Source organism: Helianthus annuus, chromosome 17, assembly GCF_002127325.2.
Source record: "Helianthus annuus cultivar XRQ/B chromosome 17, HanXRQr2.0-SUNRISE, whole genome shotgun sequence".
NCBI lineage: Eukaryota > Viridiplantae > Streptophyta > Magnoliopsida > Asterales > Asteraceae > Helianthus > Helianthus annuus.
In genome coordinates this window covers 12,136,386-12,158,428 of record NC_035449.2, presented here as the reverse complement: position 1 = coordinate 12,158,428, position 22,043 = coordinate 12,136,386, and the positions used below count along the sequence as shown (strand labels likewise).

General features: G+C 37.5%; 1 long non-coding RNA gene across 9 annotated transcripts; it reads left to right on the top strand.

Moving 5' to 3' along the window:
• Positions 1–1,821: 1,821 nt before the first annotated feature.
• LOC110925836 lies at positions 1,822–21,636 on the top strand. 9 transcript variants are annotated; one of them, XR_004886189.1, is made up of 16 exons: positions 1,822–2,022; positions 2,190–2,238; positions 2,318–2,386; positions 2,558–2,649; positions 2,741–2,821; positions 2,916–2,991; positions 3,560–3,604; positions 5,433–5,506; positions 17,121–17,246; positions 17,440–17,540; positions 17,634–17,806; positions 17,978–18,058; positions 18,304–18,384; positions 18,473–18,591; positions 19,175–19,228; positions 21,272–21,636. It is a non-coding gene; the product is annotated as an uncharacterized LOC110925836 (long non-coding RNA). The 9 variants fall into 9 exon arrangements; XR_004886188.1 differs by lacking the exon at positions 17,440–17,540 and adding an exon at positions 3,200–3,268; XR_002584774.2 differs by lacking the exon at positions 17,440–17,540 and adding an exon at positions 3,200–3,268 and having other exon boundaries at positions 3,560–4,018; positions 4,886–5,506.
• The last annotated feature ends 407 nt before the right edge of the window (positions 21,637–22,043 follow it).

The following is a 22,043-nucleotide window of genomic DNA, read 5'->3' as shown; positions in this document are numbered from 1 at the left end:
AAATCGTATGCCTATGGGTTCTTTTCAAAGAGATTTTTTTTCCATTTTTATGTTTCCCGGTAAAGTTGTTTTATACAGGAACGACCTTAAGGTCCCTCAGTTATGAGTTTTTAACTTCTCGCTATGCAAATTACACATGAACTAAATGCAAAGTTAGATATTACTATTAATAATGTTGTTTTTATGATTATACTTACAGCATCAAATATTTATAATTTTTAAAAAAGAAAGAAGGGCAACAGGTTTATGCTGGTCATCTTGGCTTGGCCCGTTTCAACCCTACTGAAAATGGCAAGTTTCGATCCAAAGTGATTTTGAACCATGACATGATATGGTTAAAAGAGAGTAAAATGGAAAAAAAAATGAACCTTGGAATGTTGATGTTGTCATCAAACGGTATAAAATAAGAAAAATTGGTGGACATCATCCACCCTATAGTGTTCCTCCACACTGGCGATGATATGATGGCCATTTTGAGTTTGAGAATTTCAGTAGCACCCTTTTGTGGTAAGAGAACAGTGCGTCTAACTTCAAATGCAGCTCTCTGTTTGTATTGAAAGTATTTTTAAAGGAACAAACCAATCATAAACAAAATCCATAAGCTTATTATCCGTAGACTTTTCCAGTTTCCTTGTATATAATAAATTTTTATATTTCATCGAGTCAATCAATATCTGAGACAATTTTTAATCCAGAAAGATCATGACTTACTTTCTTAACGGGGGATTTTGTAAGAACTGGATCTTTGCAAAAACTTCTTCCAAAGCTGTTAGATGATGGTTGGCTTCTTCCAACTATAAAAATAATGAATCAAAAGATATGATTGTACTTAATATTACTCAAGCATAGCCGGTAAATTTCTAAATTATAGCCACCAGCATTTGTTTTCCCCTTGAGCAGAATATTCAAAAAGATATGATGACCGAGCATAATTAAGCCTAAAAGATATGATGCTGCAAAATCTAATATTTGTTTAAACGAATGGTGAACGAAGCATTAGAGATCAGATCATACCATACCTCCATGATTGAATACTAATGCACTATGCAGATAAAGAAAAAGAATTTGGAAAGTGTCTGGCTAAGCTTCTAAAATTTGGAGCATTATATCGTTTTGGCTTAATTTGCAATGAAAAAGGACATATCATGAAGTAGTTTGCCAAAATGTGTACATTAGGCCAAGTTATACTTTAGAGTTGGTCTCATAGTCATAGATAAGAAAGTGAAAAGGCCAAATTAGTTTAAAGTCTTGAAAATGCAACAGTAGACAGTACACAACATAATGAAAACAAATAACATTGAGTTATTAAGAAATGTTAAAGAGTTTGTGGTGGGTGTGTGAGTTTGATGTTTAAAAAAATTAACGTGTTCTAAAGCATCTTTGGCAAATCATACATACGCCTTCCATTAAAGGTCAAAATAGCAAGAGCAACAATATGCCGATCAAAATAATCACAAACCCGTATGATGACCAAAATTATCAACATAAAAATTACCAAAAACATTATTATTTTTATATATTATATATTAGAGAATTAAACTCTATTAAAAATTACAAAATTAATGAGTTGATCATACCTTGTCTTTCCTTAATGAGCTTGCATCCTTCAAGAGCACCAGTGTTGAAATATTTGTAGAAGTATGGGTTCAGTTACCTGAGGGTTGTTTCTGGTACAGGACAGAAGTAGCCTAAGTGATTTCTAGCAAGCATAGAGAAATATATCTTTGAAAGAAACGCCAAATTTATGGCAAAAGTTAAGGATTATTAACACTTCTATTATATATAATAAATGTGTTAAATTTTGCTGATGTGTCAAGCTAGGAGGCCTCTAAATTGTGCATTTTGGCGGGAAAATGGACGGATCTTGGAAAAAGCTCGCGGATCCTTTTTGTTCATGAATCCGACCCAATGGATATCCATTCACCCGATTAACAAATGAGTACACCATACGTTTCAAACATTCAGAAACCCTAATCTTCCAGCCTCAATCGCCGTTCTTCCATCAGTCAAGCAAATCAGATGGTAGGTTTTCTGATCTTCACCTATGATTTTTATTGTTAATCCTTTCCTTTTCGATTCCTAAGAATCCCATCACAACCCTAAATGCAAACTAACTTCTGCTCATCGATCAATCATTCTGTTTTCGATTGATTTTATCTTCACTGTTGCACCATCCTCTTCTGGCTCAGGTGATCCATCTTCGTTTCATCCTTAGGGTTACAGTTCCTCCTCTGCAAGGTGAGTTTATGTTATAATTATTTTCTTCATTTTTGTTCGATTTCATCTTAAACATTCGTTTATTTTTCTTTATTATTAGGGATTCTCTTATAGTCTTCCATCGTCTTCATACATAAGAAATCGTCACTTCTAATGTCTTTCTCACCAGGTTTCATCTAAACCCTTTCCATTCAAATCCACTGTTTCAGGAACTGGTAGCTGTTAAATTAGGGCTAATAATTGAAATTTTGTAGTTTTTTTGGCTTTTTACTTCGCTTTTTTGGTTTATTATTTTCTATTTGATGTTTGTTTAGAATGCTTTAATTTACCTTTTGATTAGGGTTATGGAATTGGGATTATTCATACAATAATAAGCTAGCTCATATTCATAAGCTTAAGAAGACAGAAGACATGATCTTAATGGTTCTTCAGGTACCCTTTTTTAAATTCCACTTATATCTTTTATTAATTTTGGGTCAGTTTCTGTGTAATTATGTTTCATATGATGCATATGTTATCATAGATATTCACTGCTGGGCGCTACTGAAGAATTTGATCAAATTTATGAACCACTTGCTCTACATCCTATAAATGATCAGCAAAGGTACAAAAAATATGCAGTTCATAATAAAAGGTCAATGTATTTAGTTATTAATACTATGTGAAGAAGATATAAGTTAATTTTTGACATTTTTTAGATAAAGGAGCAACATGGATACCGCCAATCTCACATTACAGTGCGGGGTTTGCCAGATTGGTGTAATTGGTCGAAAGGTTAGACGTTATCCATTTACTTTTATATGGGGTGACTTTGGATTTTTTAGTTACTTTTAATGGGTTAAATGAGTATCATTTCAATTCAAGAAAGTCATTTGCCAAAAGTATGTATTTCCTTCACAATTACCCTTTACCCAAGTTGAGTTATTCGTTTGAAGTGTAGTTTGGTTATAAAGTCATAATGACCAATTTAGATGGTGTACAGGTCTTCTCGCCCATTTGAAGTGGTTTTGTAGGGAAAAAGTAATTTGCCTATTAAAGTTGTTACAACAAGGTGTGATTTTTGTTATTATAAAATGTTACTTTACATGTATTAAGCTGTGAGAATGGGTATTAAAAACAAAATGACACTTTTAAAGGCAAATTAACTATTCAGATACAAATTTTATTTGTCTCTCTCTTGATGGATTCTAAGAAAGTTGCCTTTAGTTTAACATCGTAACAAAAGCCACAAACTCATTTTAATTGAAATATGTGCCAGTTTAGTTTAATATGTATATGCATATACATATATGTGCCATTGATTTTGATAATTTGTCTATATTTTAATCCATTTTGTTATTAGAATTAGTTGGTTACGCGCAACAAGTTGGTTCTGCATTCGCAAAAGGTATGTTTTTTCATCATGTTATCTGTGGTGACTTATGTTAATTTTATTAAAAGGTATGTTTTTACAACAAAAACTACATGAGTCTAAAACTGAAGTGGTGATGCTCGAATCTTGTGCTCTTAATTTTGCTTCATTTGACATTTTTTTTCTACTATTCTAATTTTAACATGTTGCTGATGTTCTTTGAATATGTATATAAGTTCTTTGGGTGTTATGTGTTTGGCAGTATTGTTAGATTAGACATGTATTTTATTAATTTTTAATATTAGCATGTCTATCTTGGGAAACAAGAAAAAAAACTTGCATGTCTTCTGGGATGCTTGCTTAATAATGGTTTTTACCCATTGACTTGTGAAAATTGATAGTTTTTATCGTTTTGTGTGTTCTAATAGTCCATTACTTACATAATTTTAGGTGCTGTTTGTTTTTTCTGCAGGAAAACCTCTTCTGCTGCAGGCCACATCTGCAGACATCTGCAGGAGAAGAGGTGGACCAAATGTCTGCAGTCTGCAAGGAGAAGAGGGTTTGTTTTTTTTATATAAAACCTCTTCCTTTAAAACACACAAAACTCTCTCTACTCTCTCTCTAAAATCTGAACCACCGCCATCATCACCACCGCCACCACTTCACCACCGCCACCACTTCACCACCGCCATCATCACCACCACCGTCACCACCTCCGCCTTCACACCGTCACCTCCCTAACCTAGGGTTCCATCGAGTCGGAAGATTTCGAGATGATGATGATGGTCTGAACGACATGTCGACGGCTCCGGCCACCGTTCTCGGTCTCCTGCTGCTCCCTCTCTCTCTCTCTCTCGATTTGGGGGTTTGTTCGATTTAGGGTTTTGGTTCGATTTGGGGTCGGAGCAGGGGTTCGATTTGGGGTTTTTGATGATGATGATTTGGGGGTTTTGAAGATGATGATGGTGGCGGAGCAGGGGTGGTGGTGGCGGAGCAGTGGTGTCGGAGCAGGGGGGTGGTGTCGGAGCAGGGGTTGAGGTGATGATGATGATGATGATGGTGGTGGCGGAGCAGGGGTGGTGATGATGATGATGATGATGATGGTGGCGGAGCAGGGGTGGAAGTGGAGGTGGTGCCAAGAAGAGGTAAAAAGCTTTGGTTTATATCTTCCTCAGGAAGAGGCTGGGGAGAGGTAAAAAGCACTTCTCAGAAAAAAAAAACAAACACTCTTCTGAGGCTAAACCTCTTCCCGCGTCTGCACGGTGCAGACATAAGAGGCCAGGAAGCTCTTCTTGAAAAAAACAAACACCACCTTAGTCGTTTTGGTTGTCACTGTTGTTTGTGAAGTCGTTGATTAGGTTTCACATTACTGTGACTAATATTATAATTATTAAAGCATGTTGTACAACTTATTCTTGCATTCATTTTCGGGCTTTTAGTGGACATGTAATTTAATCACGATGGGATTGACATTCCTTTAGGGGACTATGATGATCAAATGTTTTTTTGTATATTGTTGAGTATTAGCATGTTATTTGACTTTCCATTTACATCTGAGTCGTTAAGTATGCAGCCATGGCGGATTTGTGCTCTTTGTTTGAAGATGAGGTATTATGTGTGTTGATAGGGTAGTCGATATGGTGACGCTTTTTAGTGCTATGCGTGTCAACCAATGAATTCATGAACTGGTTGCATTCTTGGACTTAACAACATCTGTGTACATGCCAATTGGTTTCTCTATGCATTACTTTCATAATGGAACTAATAAGTGATCATCACATTTTAAACTCATTGAGGTTTTCTAATTAGATGATGAATTCTTGATTATTGTTATTAATATATGAATTGGCTTATGGATGTACAGGATGATAGGAAAATTGTTGTGAAGAAGCTTTCAGAGACATCAAAATAGGGGAATAGAGAATTTACAAACTGCAGGTGATGTGTGTCAGTGTGTATATAATTTTGATGTATATTTAAGCCCTTTTTACACTTTTAGCCAAGTTTTAAATTTATAAAACACGATATTTACTAACACTAAACACACATATGGGCAAGTGCACCCATCGTGGACGTAGTATAGTGTTGGTAAGATACCGAGGTCGTCCAAGGACACAAGAGCTTTTAATACCGGTTTATCCTCAACGTCTAATCAAATCAAAAAGTTAGAAAAATGTTTTAAACTAAGAAAAAAAACTAACTAAATGCTGAAAATAAAAATAAAATAAAAACAGATAGACAAGATGAATCACTTGGATCCGACACGTGTATTAGTATAACCTTTGATTATTTTCGCACTTTTGCACTTGTTTAAGAGATTATCTTAGTTATTGTAGTAGGCCCCTCTTTTGAAGGTGACGTTACCCTCAACCCAGTAGTTTGAGTCAGCAAGGATACAATCCTAAAGGGTCGGATTATTGAAAGATAATGAATTAAGTTATTAATGCAAATTGTGGTAGGCCCCGCTTCTGGCGGTGACGTTACCCTCGGCTAAGTAGTCTGAGTCAGCAGGGATACAGTCCTAAATAACCGGGTTATAGTATTAATAGTAGTTAACTTATGAGGGGGTCAAAGAGTTTGGATCCCCGCCATCCAATACCTATGGGCATTGAAGGAGATCCTACTAAATTTGACCCAGGTCCCAAGCAGGACCTCTAAACGCTGAACAAGGGCAAGACCCTTACCAAACCGTTTCCTTAACCCCCGACCAGGTAGCCAACATACCTCCATATAGACCGTGGAGATATGAATGGTGAAAATCTTTTATTTTATATAGACAGTAAAATAACGCCAAGACACCACGGACAAACGATAAGGAAAGATCACCTTCAACATAAGTAACTAGTTATTAAAGTCATTAATACAAAACCAAATAAAAAGTGCAAAAGATTAAAAATAAAAAGTATTATACTAAACACTTGTCTTCACCAAGTGATGTAAGAGACTTAGGCAAACATGACCTTGATTGTCAAGAACTCTTACGATCAATCTTGGATCCCGAGACGACTCACACACTCTATGATGGACAATGGATGATGGTGGTGGATGATGGTATTATGGTGGTGGTGGGTGGTGGATGAAGTGTGAGAGAGGTGGTGTGCCAAGGGATGAGAGAGAATGAAGCCAAGCTCCTCTATTTATAGGCTGAACAGAAGGCTGGACACGGCCCCGTGTCCGCTGGACACGGCCCCGTGCCCGCCTGACACTCTCTCTCCTCATTAATTGTAATTGCGAATTACAATTAATGCGCCTGCTGTACTTTCACCACGCCCCCGTGCTCGCTGGACACGGCCCCGTGGTGGGCAATGGAAGCTTCTACTGGTTTGTCTTTTCTGCTGCTTCCTGGGCACGCCCCCGTGTTCGCTGGACACGGGGCGTGTTCAGACTCTGTTTCTTCCTTTTTGCTTTGGGAGGTGCCGTTGAGGGTCCGGGCAGTCTACTTTTGTTCCTTTTCTTGTATTTATGGTAGAATTAGTGGTCTTTTTGCTTCTTTTGTGATTTTGAGCTCATTTCATCCTGAAAATACAAAAGGAAGACAAAAACACTCTTTTTCCAACATTAGTACTAAAAAAGGGTTAGTTTTATGCCTTAATTGATGTGTTTTATATGTTGCATTTTACACACATCAAATACCCCCACACTTGAACTTTTGCTTGTCCTCAAGCAAAACTCTTTAAATGTGGCTTACACTCCCAAATGGAATAGGTAGAAGAGAAGTTTTTTAGCTTGTCCTAGAGTGTCGGGAATCCAAGGTTTTTATAGGCTTTATTTTTATTTATTTACAATCCTATTCGTTATGATTTATTTTGAACTTTTCATAAGATAAATTACTTATTTGGGCATAGCATGCCTTATTAAAATTCCATTTATATACAAGTTCACATACCTCACGGGAGATCACTCAACACTCGGCCGAAGGTGTATATTTTAGTGAATCACTCGAGGGCGGCACGGAACTTACGTCTTTCCATAGGCTTGCCAAGCAATCAATCCTCCTCCTTTTTAACTTTTTACCTTTGTAAATATCAAGAGGACTTTTTGGGTGAAGGCTTGGGTTTAAAGGTGGGTGGTTGGTTAGTGGTTAGTAAAAAGGGCGAAAATCGTAACAAGCGTCGGTTTTCGTGAAGTACCTTATTTTTAGTGACTTTTTATTTTGAAGTATTTCTCCAAACAAGCTTTTATAGCTTTTGTTTGTTTTTGACTTCATCATCATATTTTTTTTTTTTCGTCACATAAAAAAATGAGTTTACGAAAAATCTAACTTGTTACTAAAAAATTAAATAAAAAGGTTTTTGGTGGGTAAAAAGGGTTTTGGGGTAATGAAATGAAAAAGGTTTAGGCTCAAAGGGCTATCTAGGGGGATTTTGGGTAGGTAAAAAAAAATGAAAAATAATGCTTTTGAAAGAAAAATGGTTAGTCCTAATGCCTCCATCATTTACTTACTTGGGTTTAAGTTGGTAAGGACCGGGAATGTATCGTCGTGGCAAGTTCTAGATTTGTAAGGACCGAGCGGCTATTCACACAAGAAACGAAAAATGAGCATTTAATCTAAATATGTGTATTTTTATGCTCAATAAAGGCTCAAAACTCACTTTTGTGGGAATGGGTTTTTAATGTGACCAAGCATATATAATCGAATTTTAAACTAGACTTGTTATGCCGTTTCATAATTTTCTTATGTTGGTTCCTTTTTTATCACGACGCTATCGGTTGTAAACTTGTAAAAATATAACCTTTTTAGATCTTGTTATTCCCAACTTAAACTAAGACAAGTAAATAAAAAAAATGAAAAAGTTTTTGAAAAATTTGGGGTGTTTAGCGGTTCCAATAGAGTTTTGTGTAAGGCTTGTGTTTAGGATTTTGCAAAATTTCAAGGTTTTATCATCCCCCCCACACTTAAATTACACATTGTCCTCAATGTGTCCAAAAATAATATTTTTGGTTGATTAGAATGTATAAAAGTATGTTAAAAAGCAAAGATTTTTGTTACTGGCATCCCGGACACGGCCCCGTGTTCAGCGGACACGGCCCCGTGGTGAACTGCCAGTAACGAAAACTTACAGAAGGTGGACACGGGGGCGTGTCGGGTGAACACGGCCACGTGTCGGGCAAAAAATTGCAGGTCAGTAGCCAAACAGCAGATCTGGGAGATGGACACGGGGGCGTGTCGGCTGGACACGTCCCCGTATGGACAGTCTGTTAGCCCGAAAAATGGGTTTTTCTCCCGGTTTCTCCATCCTGGGGCTGCAAGTGCTAATGTTTAGCACTCTAACCCTTGCATTGCACCTGTTTAATCACTTAATACCAACCAACCAAGCACAAACCATCCTAAATTACCATTGTTAAACATTATCCAAACATAAAGTAAAAACAAAGTAAAGATGAAAATAGTTAGGGAAAGTAAATTGTTCGACAAATGGCACGCAGGCCATGAATTGTTTGATAGATAAGAAGGGCACTTAAACCTGTGGGCTCATCACCAACCAGCCCGTTGTTCCTCCAAGCCTCCTACTCCATGTCTTCATCACTACCATCACCTCCACCCCCTTGCCTCGCCATGTACTCCCGGATGCTACCGATATCATCTTGTATATCGTTAATGTTGCGTTCGATAGCTCCAACCCGGTGGTGTGTGTTGTTGGCGAGGTTGTAGGTGTTCCTTGAGCACATGAGGTTTTCCTGCAAAAGATCATGTAAACTTTGAAAGTTAGGAAAACCACCTCCTTGAGAGGAGGATTGGCCCGCATCGCCTTGGGGTGGATATTGAAAATGGGGATGTGGTGCATGAAGAACTAGAGCCTCCTGCGGGTTCCATGCATAGCCTTGCGTCCTTTGAAAGCTCACCGTCCCGTCCTCCGCTTCATAAAGCAAGTTCATGGCTCGGCAAATGTGATAATCGACCCGGCCCGACCATGGACTCCTTTCGAAGGACCTTGGGATATTCGTGAAGTGCTTGAAAAGACGGTACACCCATCCTCCGAAGAAGATCGGTGTAGGAGCATGAGCAAGGCGGTTCAAGTGCATGTTTCGCAGTAGGAGGTAAGGAACATCTAGAGGCTTCTGGTTGTGGATGCAGTGAAGGACAACCAAATCTTTCAACCCAACAACGCCACTACTGTCATGGCGTTGGTTCAGCGAGTACGTGAGGAGCCTGTGGATGTAGCGGTATAACGGGTCCCTCAGTTTGGTGCTTTTGGTGCTGCTTGGGTTGTAGATTCCTTCACCTATTTGAGCCCATGCGGCTTGGCGTTCGGTTGCATCCAAGTCTCGTAACCCCCCTGTATTCTCTTCATTCCCCGCTTCCTCTTCACTGTACAGCCCAATGATGGCTCCAAACTGTGCCATGGAGGTTCTAAATGTGGTCCCTCCACATCGAAATTCAACCGCGTCATGATCAAATGGTTCGCGCCTCGAGTTGAAAATGAAGGTGCTATAGAACTCCATCGTGCATTGATGTACCGACCGTAGTCGGGTGGTCAATGCGGCATGCAGTGGACCCCTCACAATGTTGTTGAAGCGGTCAAGTTGGTTCACCATGGTTAGCAAATCAGTACACGCCCGTCTTGGGTACTCTTCCGGTCTTGTTTGTAGAACCTCGTACCGTGCCCTAGCGTCCAGTTCATTTGCGCCAAACCTTGTGAATTTCGACATCTTGACGTTGTTAGATTCGGTGGTGACGTAGAAAAACTGCAGAAAATCGCCTCGAACCAGAGAGTTTTCGGCTAAACGGGGCGTGTGGAATGGTGTAACTGATAGGAAAAGAGGGTTTTATAACAGTCGCCTCGACACGGCCCCGTGTCCAGCGGACACGGCCCCGTGCCGGGCAAAGTTTTTGAAAAAATATTTTTTTTTTTTGTTGTGCTCGTGTGCATGCCCCTTATTTCTGAAAAATGATTTACCGGTTTTTAAACGTACACTTACCTGTAACATGTCGGGTACGAATTTATTCGTTAACCGTCTGAAGTGAGATCTCCTCTTCCTCATCCTCAATGGATCCTCGGTAGAGTTTCAGCCGTTGGCCATTGACTTTAAATGGTGTCCCATTTCGAGTTTTAATTTCTACTGCACCGTGTGGAAAAACATGGGTGACGGAAAAAGGTCCTGACCACCTAGATTTTAACTTACCAGGAAATAATCGAAGTCGTGAATTAAACAATAGAACTTGGTCTCCAACCCGAAATTCATTAGATTTAATATATTTATCATGCAAATTTTTCATTCTTTCCTTATAAATTTCGGAATTAGAATATGCATAATTCCTAAGTTCGTCTAATTCGTTTATTTGACAAAATCGATTTTTACCGGCATTTTCCAAATCTAAGTTTACGTTTTTTATTGCCCAGTAGGCTTTGTGAGCTATTTCTACTGGCAAGTGACAACTTTTTCCATAGACGAGTTTATATGGGGTTGTGCCTATAGTGGTTTTATAAGCAGTTCGAAAAGCCCATAAAGCGTCGTCTAATTTATCGGCCCATTCTTTTTTATTTATTCCTACGGTTTTTTCAAGTATTCGTTTTAAACCTCGATTAGTCACTTCGGCTTGCCCATTTGTTTGAGGATGATATGCTGTTGAGACCCGGTGATAGACCCCATACCTTGTTAATATTTTTTCGAGTTGATGATTGCAAAAATGGGTACCTCTATCACTTATCAAAGCCTTTGGTGTCCCGAAACGAGAGAACAGCTTTTTCAGAAATTTTACCACCACTCTTCCATCATTTGTTGGAAGAGCCTCGGCCTCTGCCCATTTAGACAAGTAATCGACTGCCACAAGTATATATTTGTTTCCCTTTGAAGGTGGGAAAGGTCCCATGAAATCGAGTCCCCACACATCAAAGATTTCACAGACGAGAATGCCATTTTGAGGCATTTTGTTTTTGGAAGAAATATTACCTGATCTTTGGCATGCATCACATGTCTTTACAAGGTTTTGTGCATCCTTGTAAATGGTCGGCCAGTAAAATCCTGAATCAAATACCTTTCGTGCGGTACTTGCGGCACCATGATGTCCTCCGTATGGACCTTCATGACAATGATGGAGAATTCTTCGTGCTTCATTACCATAGACACACCTTCAGATGAGCTGGTCAACACACATTTTGAAAAGATAGGGGTCTTCCCAAAAGTAATGCTTTACATCAGCAAAGAATTTCTTTCTTTGATGATGTGGCCATCCTTTGGTGACTACACCGCTAGTTAAGAAATTAGCGTAGTCGGCATACCATGGTTCTTGTCTACTCTCTATCATTTCCAAGGATTCCGTGGGAAATTTTTCGTTGATTTGCTCGTCCCTGGTTGTCTCCAAAGCTGGGTCTTCTAAGCGTGAGAGATGATCTGCAGCAGTGTTTTCTGCTCCTCTTTTGTCCTTGATTTCAATGTCGAATTCTTGGAGGAGTAGAATCCATCTTATCAAACGGGGTTTTGCGTCTTGCTTCTTGAAGAGGTACCTGATGGCTGCATGGTCTGTATAGACTATTGTTTTAGAAAGAACAAGATAAGAACGAAATTTATCAAAAGCAAATACCACCGCTAGTAATTCTTTTTCTGTAGTTGTATAATTTTCTTGCGCATCATTAAGAGTTTTACTAGCATAATAGATTGGGTGGAAATGTTTTTCTTTTCTTTGTCCCAAGACTGCTCCAACAGCGAAGTCACTTGCATCGCACATGATCTCGAAAGGAAATTTCCAATCTGGCGCTATCATGATAGGTGCATTGACTAGCATTTCCTTGAGGGTTAGAAATGCTTGATTGCATTCCTTGTCAAAGATGAAGGGTGCATCTTTGTCAAGTAATTTTGTTAGAGGCCTTGAAATTTTTGAAAAGTCTTTGATAAACCTTCTATAAAATCCGGCATGCCCTAGGAAACTTCTGATTGCTCGCACGGAGGATGGAGGAGGTAATCGAGAAATAGTCTCTATTTTTGCTCGATCAACTTCCATTCCTTCGCTTGAGATTTTGTGACCGAGTACTATTCCCTCTGTTACCATGAAATGGCATTTTTCCCAGTTAAGGGCGAGGTTAGTTTCCTCACATCGGGATAGCATTCGTTCAAGATTATCGAGGCATTGGTCATATGAGTCTCCAAAGATGGAAAAGTCATCCATGAAGACTTCCATTGTCTTTTCGATCATATCATGGAAAATGGCGACCCTACAACGTTGGAATGTTGCAGGCGCATTACATAGACCAAATGGCATGCGTCGATATGCAAAAGTTCCGTAGGGACATGTGAAAGTTGTTTTCTCTTGGTCTTCTGGTGCTATCGGTATTTGAAAGTAACCTGAAAAACCATCTAAGAAACAATAAAATTTATGACCGGATAATCTTTCTAACATTTGATCAATGAAGGGCAAAGGAAAGTGGTCTTTCCTAGTCGCTTCATTTAATCGCCTATAATCTATACATACTCTCCATCCTGTGACGGTTCTCGTTGGTATTAATTCATTTTTCTCGTTAGTTATTACCGTCATACCTCCTTTCTTTGGGACTACTTGAACTGGACTTACCCACGGGCTATCGGAGATAGGGTAGATTAGTCCGGCGTCGAGTAGTTTGATGACTTCATTCTTAACCACTTCTTGAACATTGGGGTTCACTCTTCGTTGTGGTTGAATTACCGTCTTGTAGTCATCATTCATTAAAATTTTGTGCGTGCACATGGAAGGGCTTATTCCTTTAATATCTACAAGCTTCCAAGCGATCGCGTTTTTGTGTTTTTTAAGTAAGTTAACTAATTTCTCTTTTTCTATATTACTTAATTTAGATGAAATAATTACGGGTAAACTACCTTCTTTGTCTAGGAAAGCATATTCCAAACCTTTAGGAAGTTCTTTGAGCTCAATGGGTGGGTCTTTAGAAGACACCTTATTTTGTGGCTCATCTAGATCGAGAACCTTAAAAGTTTGTTCTATGGCTATCTCTTCCTCGACAAAGTGGTCCTCTTCGTTGGTTGTATCGGGTGGTTCAGCTTTATCTTCAATTAGGGGGTCATTGTTACCAAAAGGATATTTCATTGAGCGCTCAAGATCTATGCTCCTTTTGAATGCCCCTAATTGAAGAGGTAGATTGTTGAATTTCCGGTTTTTCAAAGTTCTATGAGTTTGTACAAAAGGTTTTCCCAAGACTAAGGGTGCGTCATCTAGGATGACGAAGTCGGTTGGGATTACCATTTGATTTGTTTGAACCAAAACATCTTCAACTACACCGATTGATTTTATTACTTTCCGATTGGATAGAAAAATGGGTATTTGAAGTGGAGTAAAATCACAAACACTTAATTTTTCAAAAATATAGTTAGGCATTATGTTAACGAAAAGATCCTTATCGATGGTGATATTACTAATACATGAATTTTGAAAGAAACATGGAACCGGTGTAATGTTAATTTCAAAAGGGTCTTCTTTTATTAGCGAGGTTTGATCATTAGTTAACTTAACGCTTACTAAGTCTTTGATTTTAGCACTAGTGTTTAACTCTTTTAAAAACTTAGCATGAGGGGTTATTAAACAATGATTTTCGAAAGTAGGTGACAAGAGGTTAATTTCTTCAAAATTAGACTCTTCTTGAATTTTCACATTATTGGACTCACCATTTTCGTTGTTTAACTCATGTGTCGGTTTTTCACTTTCTTGTTCTTCCATTTTTACACTTTCAACTATCTCTACGTTATTATCATTTTTTAGCTCTTCTCTTGCGCGGGATTCCTCTTCCCTTGCGCGAGATTCTTTTATGCAACCTTCGATAGTTTTAATATGTTCTAATATCCTATTGGTCACTTCGGTGAGATTGAAAGAATTTGGATCCTCAAAGCTTGAATCCGGTTGTTCGATCCTTGGCTCCTCATAGTACTTATATGAAGTAGATGGTTCACACCATTGTTCTTCATTGTAAGTATATGATGGATAAGGGTCGAAACTTTGTTCTTCATAGTACTCATATGAGGTGGGTTGTTCACGCCATGGTTCCTCATAATAAGAGTATGAAGGTGGTGGCTCATATGTTGAATTTTCAAAGTATGAGTATGAAGGCTCATACCTTGGTTCATCAAAATATGAGTATGAGGGAGGGGGTTCATACCTTTGGTCTTCATAGGATGTGTATGAAGTTGATGGCTCGTACCTGGGCTCCTCATAATGGTTGTATGAATTGGATGGTTGATATGAAGTATTATATTGAACCGAGCGTGTGTTACGACAACTAGTACAATAATTACCCCTATAATCATCCTCATCATAGGTGTAGTTGTAACCTCTTGAGTATTGATCCATAAGAATCACTCAACAGACCACAACTGAGTCTCGGGACCAGAAAACAAAAATAAGACGGAAACAGAAGCTGGACACGGCCCCGTGTTGGATGAACACGGCCCCGTGTTCAGGGACTGTATCTGGGCGTTTTAATTAAAGTTACTGGTCACGTTGAGCACGGGGGCGTGTTCAGCGAGCACGGCCCCGTGTTCAGACTCTGTATCTGGGTATCTACTCTAAAATTATGCAGCACGGGGGCGTGTTCAGCGAGCACGACCCCGTGTTCAGGCTACTGTAAATGCAAAACTAAACTAAAATGCAGAAAAATGCGCGCGTTTTTAAAAAAAAAAGGTTTTGAAAAACTGATTAGGCCTTCGATTTTAAGCTTTCTTAAAATCCTTGTGTCCCCGGCAACGGCGCCAAAAACTTGATGTGTGTCGGTGTGTATATAATTTTGATGTATATTTAAGCCCTTTTTACACTTTTAGCCAAGTTTTAAATTTATAAAACACGATATTTACTAACACTAAACACACATATGGGCAAGTGCACCCATCGTGGACGTAGTATAGTGTTGGTAAGATACCGAGGTCGTCCAAGGACACAAGAGCTTTTAATACCGGTTTATCCTCAACGTCTAATCAAATCAAAAAGTTAGAAAAATGTTTTAAACTAAGAAAAATAAAAACTAACTAAATGCTGAAAATAAAAATAAAATAAAAACAGATAGACAAGATGAATCACTTGGATCCGACACGTGTATTAGTATAACCTTTGATTATTTTCGCACTTTTGCACTTGTTTAAGAGATTATCTTAGTTATTGTAGTAGGCCCCTCTTTTGAAGGTGACGTTACCCTCAACCCAGTAGTTTGAGTCAGCAAGGATACAATCCTAAAGGGTCGGATTGTTGAAAGATAATGAATTAAGTTATTAATGCAAATTGTGGTAGGCCCCGCTTCTGGCGGTGACGTTACCCTCGGCTAAGTAGTCTGAGTCAGCAGGGATACAGTCCTAAATAACCGGGTTATAGTATTAATAGTAGTTAACTTATGAGGGGGTCAAAGAGTTTGGATCCCCGCCATCCAATACCTATGGGCATTGAAGGAGATCCTACTAAATTTGACCCAGGTCCCAAGCAGGACCTCTAAACGCTGAACAAGGGCAAGACCCTTACCAAACCGTTTCCTTAACCCCCGACCAGGTAGCCAACATACCTCCATATAGACCGTGGAGATATGAATGGTGAAAATCTTTTATTTTATATAGACAGTAAAATAACGCCAAGACACCACGGACAAACGATAAGGAAAGATCACCTTCAACATAAGTAACTAGTTATTAAAGTCATTAATACAAAACCAAATAAAAAGTGCAAAAGATTAAAAATAAAAAGTATTATACTAAACACTTGTCTTCACCAAGTGATGTAAGAGACTTAGGCAAACATGACCTTGATTGTCAAGAACTCTTACGATCAATCTTGGATCCCGAGACGACTCACACACTCTATGATGGACAATGGATGATGGTGGTGGATGATGGTATTATGGTGGTGGTGGGTGGTGGATGAAGTGTGAGAGAGGTGGTGTGCCAAGGGATGAGAGAGAATGAAGCCAAGCTCCTCTATTTATAGGCTGAACAGAAGGCTGGACACGGCCCCGTGTCCGCTGGACACGGCCCCGTGCCCGCCTGACACTCTCTCTCCTCATTAATTGTAATTGCGAATTACAATTAATGCGCCTGCTGTACTTTCACCACGCCCCCGTGCTCGCTGGACACGGCCCCGTGGTGGGCAATGGAAGCTTCTACTGGTTTGTCTTTTCTGCTGCTTCCTGGGCACGCCCCCGTGTTCGCTGGACACGGGGCGTGTTCAGACTCTGTTTCTTCCTTTTTGCTTTGGGAGGTGCCGTTGAGGGTCCGGGCAGTCTACTTTTGTTCCTTTTCTTGTATTTATGGTAGAATTAGTGGTCTTTTTGCTTCTTTTGTGATTTTGAGCTCATTTCATCCTGAAAATACAAAAGGAAGACAAAAACACTCTTTTTCCAACATTAGTACTAAAAAAGGGTTAGTTTTATGCCTTAATTGATGTGTTTTATATGTTGCATTTTACACACATCAGCAGGTATTTAATGTTCTATCAGTATTTCTTAGTCGCGATTTGGTTTTTATTATCATCGTTGGTTTTTACCCAATATATTTCCCTTTTTCACTCTCAGAACCCTACATGTAGTAGCAACTAACCCTACATCATTCGGTTTTTTTCTTTTTTCATGTTGATGTTTGAAATTTGGTGATCAATTAGTTCAGGCAGACTGAGGCGGCGTCTTCGTCTTCCACCGAAATGGCGGTGGTGAAGGAATCTGGTGGATGTGAGTCGTAAGAACAAAGAACAGGAGGTTTGATGAGGAGGTTCGATCATCTGATCCATGTAAGAAGTTATCTAACGGATTAACATCTTGCAAGTTTCCTACTTTCAATTACTCATAAAGTTACAATTTTCCTGGTTTTTTTGTCTCTTTTGTGAACCGGCTTGAATTTTCGATATTCATGTAGAGATTTTGTTAATTTTCCATCGTAAAGTTTCAATTTTCCCATATTTTTTTTGTCTTTCGTCGTTGAAGATGCCAAGGGTTGGACCAAGACTGTTTGAATGTGTGAAAAAAACTTGGCATAGTGATAAACACAAGCCACTTAGCGAGTCCATTATTTAGAAGTTTTTTAGGTAAATTTTATTTGATTAAATGGTGGAAAGTTGTGATTTTGTTTGTGTTTTTTTTTTGTTTTGAATAATGCACACCACATGTTTGTTGATCAGAGTTCCCATAGTCTTGGTACTAAGAAGAATATAGAATGGCAAGAGAAGCTGGCTGTTGTATATTGAAGTTGCGACAAAGCTGCTCGAGGACAATGTTGGGGCGCAAGTAATGAAGTTGGCTGTTGTATATTGAGGTTGCGACAAAGCTGCTCGAGGACAATGTTGCAGCGCCGGTAATGCTTGTCCTATGTTTCTATAATATCATGTGAAACTCAATCAATTACTAAGAATGTAACATATAAAAATGCCCAGTTCCTTTCTTTTAATTGTTTCTAGAAAGTTTTTATATCTTATTTTCACATGTAAGCTAATTCAGTTTAGGTTGTTATCTTTCATTTCAACAGGAAGACCCATTGTTTTCATGTTAAGAAAGACTTTCTTGTGAATTGACACATGTAGAGGTTGATTCTAAAGAGTATTAAATGGTTAGTACTTAGTATGCATCTTGTATCCTCAATTATATTATTGGAAAATGCATTGATGTATAATATACAAACATTATTGATTAGTGATTGCTAACTTTATCACATTTAAAAACTTGTGTGGAACAGTAGAAGTAAACAAAAATGGGAAATAAGAGGTCAAAACATAATAAGATAATTTTCCACCAAAATTTTACTCTTCATTTACTTTTTTTCCTTCTAAAACTAATGTTATGGTGTTGCATAAGTTGCGTTCTATGCTACGGAAGTATATCAATTTGGTCATAACTTGCAAATCTATAGGAACGAGAAGCTCACCTGAAAGCTCGGTAAGCATTAGTTATTTCGACCCGTGTATGGGTTAACGGGTCGATTCAGGTTATATTTTGTTGAAATAACATGATTTGGTTGTTGCAGCCGAAACTAAGGGACATGCCTAATGAGTCACTGGAAGAGGAGGTCCGGGCGTAATGTCCGACAAATCTGAAGAAACTGAGTACCAAGAATCTATGCAAAGCCAAATTAACATTATTAAGGTAAACATGCTTTTGAATTTTGGCCGGTTTGTAGACTACAGTTTAAACAAATAGCACTTTATTCATCTCCAAAAATGCTGGTAGGAAAAGCTTTTTGGGTATGATTATTATATATTTTGTATAAAAATTGTAGTGAAAATAATTTGATTTTAATCGAAAGGTTACTCCCTTGTGAGCGGGTTGGATTTCATGTCAAAACCATGTGCTTTGGTATAGGTTGGATTGACCCAAAACACTTACTATTGTCAAAAGTTTTAGAACATATTATATAAATAATTACTATATTGTTTAAAAAGTTATAACGATATTATAAGTTTTGGATTCGTTAGAGATAAAACATAACCCAAATTCAATATTTATTTTCATGTAAACGGTCAGAAGTTGCAAGCGTTGACCCGTGGTCAACCTTATTCAAAGCATTAACATCTCACAAGAGAACGAACCTAAATAGAAGACTATATTTGTTTGGTTTGGGGATAACTCAAGTACTATGTTTCTGACTTTGTAACAAAAGAATGAGTTGTTTTGGTATTTGATTTGGGATACGAAATTGCTATTGAAATATCTTTGTTTGATTGTTAAGGGGATAAAGAGATCAAAGTTTGAAGGAATCAAGTAGAATCTTGGACAAACAAAAGTAAGTTTATCTATACTACTTTTTATTTTAATTATTTATATGCTACAATTGTTTTTTATTGTTTTTGATTGGTAAACGAGTGACTTCAAAACATGAATTGGTCTTTTCACAAGCATAAAGTGTGCTAAAAGTTTTTTTAATAACAAACGCCTCAGATACGTGATTTGCACAAATCATGCTTCAGAGTTTGGGATCAAAACGCATCAAAGCGCATCACCCTTTTTAAAACCAAGGACTGATGTTGTTATCTTTAGTGACAGGAGCTTCATACCTTTTTAACTGTATAAGGGAAGAAGTCATTGGTTCCATTTAATATATCAGCTAGCGAAAAAGAAGGGGACGGTTCCCTCCTACACTAGAATTAAGAAGTTGTACCCAATTTGGAGCAACTACAAATAACTAATATTAACTGGAATCTTTATGAGCTGCTTAACTGGTTATTATTTTGGCTTAGTGTTGGTTAAGAAATGAAGTGATTATTATTTTAGTGATGCAGTAAGAATTTGTGCTATCTGAAACATAAAGGTTTATAAGTCAGCGAATGATTTTAAGTTATAGTAAGTAGCGTACTAATGGGTGACTTAATGAAATCCTTGTGAGATCAACTAAGGAGGATTTGTTTGTATTTCGAAGATGGGATATAAACTTAGGTGCATAATAAAATTCGACATGGTTGCTTTTACAAGATAATCTGAAACATGGTTCTTGACAAGTTTGTTAGGGAATACACTATTTAAATGTCATCTTCTAACTGAGAGGACGATTGGTTACGATATAAGTGTTAATAGTTGAATGTTAACAAGTAGGTTCCTCATTCTACAAAGGTATGTATCTCCATCATATTACCCGTATTGAGTTATGTTAGAATTCTCATGTTCTTAATATGCATTCACGTCTTTGACCCGTTTTAAGTGTGTGTTGGCTATAAATATGTGTGTAAATGAAATCGGTTGGGTAACGTGTCAAATGCGTATGGTTGGTACATGTCGGGTTGACATGTAAATGTTTTTTTCCAAAGTTAATAATTTTTATGAATAAATATTTACTTGAAAATTTGAGTTAGAACTTTTTGATATTCGGTAATAATCCAATTTTTTTTTTATCAAAATACTACTTTGGATAACTTTTGACCCACATCTGACCCGTTTCCATTAAAACTATTTTTATATACAAATGTTTGTTCATGTATTTAATTTAAAGAAAAACGATTTTATCAACTAATAGAAATTCTATTTAATATATTGGCTGTTTTTAAAACTATGGAAAATGGTAATGGTCAACTAGAACGATTCGTTCGGGTTGAAAAGAGAGATTACTAATTTAGTCGATTGATAAGGCCATCAAAAAATTGTTTAATCATAATTTCTTTGCAATTACTGTGGAGAAATTAGTGGAATACTTAGAATTTGAAATTTGAAACTGAAATTTTTATTGGAGTCTATTTTGGAAGTCAAAGATTGTGCTCGACTTGGATTTGATGACATTGTTTTTAATTAGAGTTTGATTGGTTTTATTTATGGAAGTGATTGGGTCAAAACATGGGAGGGATACGTTGACCCACTAATCCTTTTCCTACGTTTTTTAATATATTTAAATCTATATTTAGTGGGTTAACAACAATTACAAAAGAATTATGACATTAATTATCTATATCTTTGAGCAAAGAGTGGTAAAAAAGTTTCGATGCTGATTATGGGCTTTTCAACCTGATTGACTTGTACATCCTTTAGCAGTTTTTTTTTTTGGACCACTTTGATCTGTTTGATATAAAACCAAAACATCGTTCGATTTTAATAGATAACCCAACGTGACTCATTTTTTTCCAGTTTTTGTCGGTATATGGAGACGTTAATGTTATTTTATTCTCATACGTGTCAAGGGCAACATAGGTATTTACAAGTTAAACGCGAAGGCATCTACTTACAACATGACAAATATTAGTGATTGGGAGTCATTTGTGTTCCTTAGGAACTACTTATTAGTGTGATCATCTCTTGCTATCTCTTATAATTATCCTACTCATGATATCATATGCCATTGTAGATTGGCAGACCAACTCTTTATGGGTTGGCCGCAAAGGGAGCGTATGGAGTTAGAAGAAATGTTGAAGGATGAACTTGAGCTCATAATGGCTTTTTCATGTTGCCCCACCCTCAATGATATATGGATGTCACTTTGTTTATGATTTACGAAGTGAAGGATATCAAATTTTAGGTGTTTGCTAAATTAAAGAGGACTTGCATCTATAACATTGGATGTGGCAAGGCGTGCTACACCAGTCAGACTGAGCTCATGTTAATTATAGTAAATTATAAATGTAACATTATTTGTCTTTTTCTTGATATTTTGTACACGGTTTATAAAGAAAACTTCATACCTAATACCTAATGATGCAATCCACTTTGTTACTAATTTATGTCATGTCACTTGATTTGTATTACTTTTATTGATACACTTATGATTAATGTAATTTAAATTTTCCTACCCGGGTGATAACCTAGGATGGCGAGACGGACTATCATCCTTTCATCTTGGTCTGCATCATTCTACATACGTAGAACATTATCTGGTTATATGTTGAAAATTGTATGATAGTTATTACCATTGATAAATCACATTGTTTGCATATATTATTATATACGATTAACATCGAATCATATTATATATATCCCCACAAATTTTATAAAACGAACCATTGTAATAAAATTAATAAAATATTAATATCCTTAAAAATAGAGCGACCCGTGGGTACCACGGGTTATAACCTAGTTTTTTATATATAAGTATTTATAAAGAAAAGATAAAAAGCATTTGT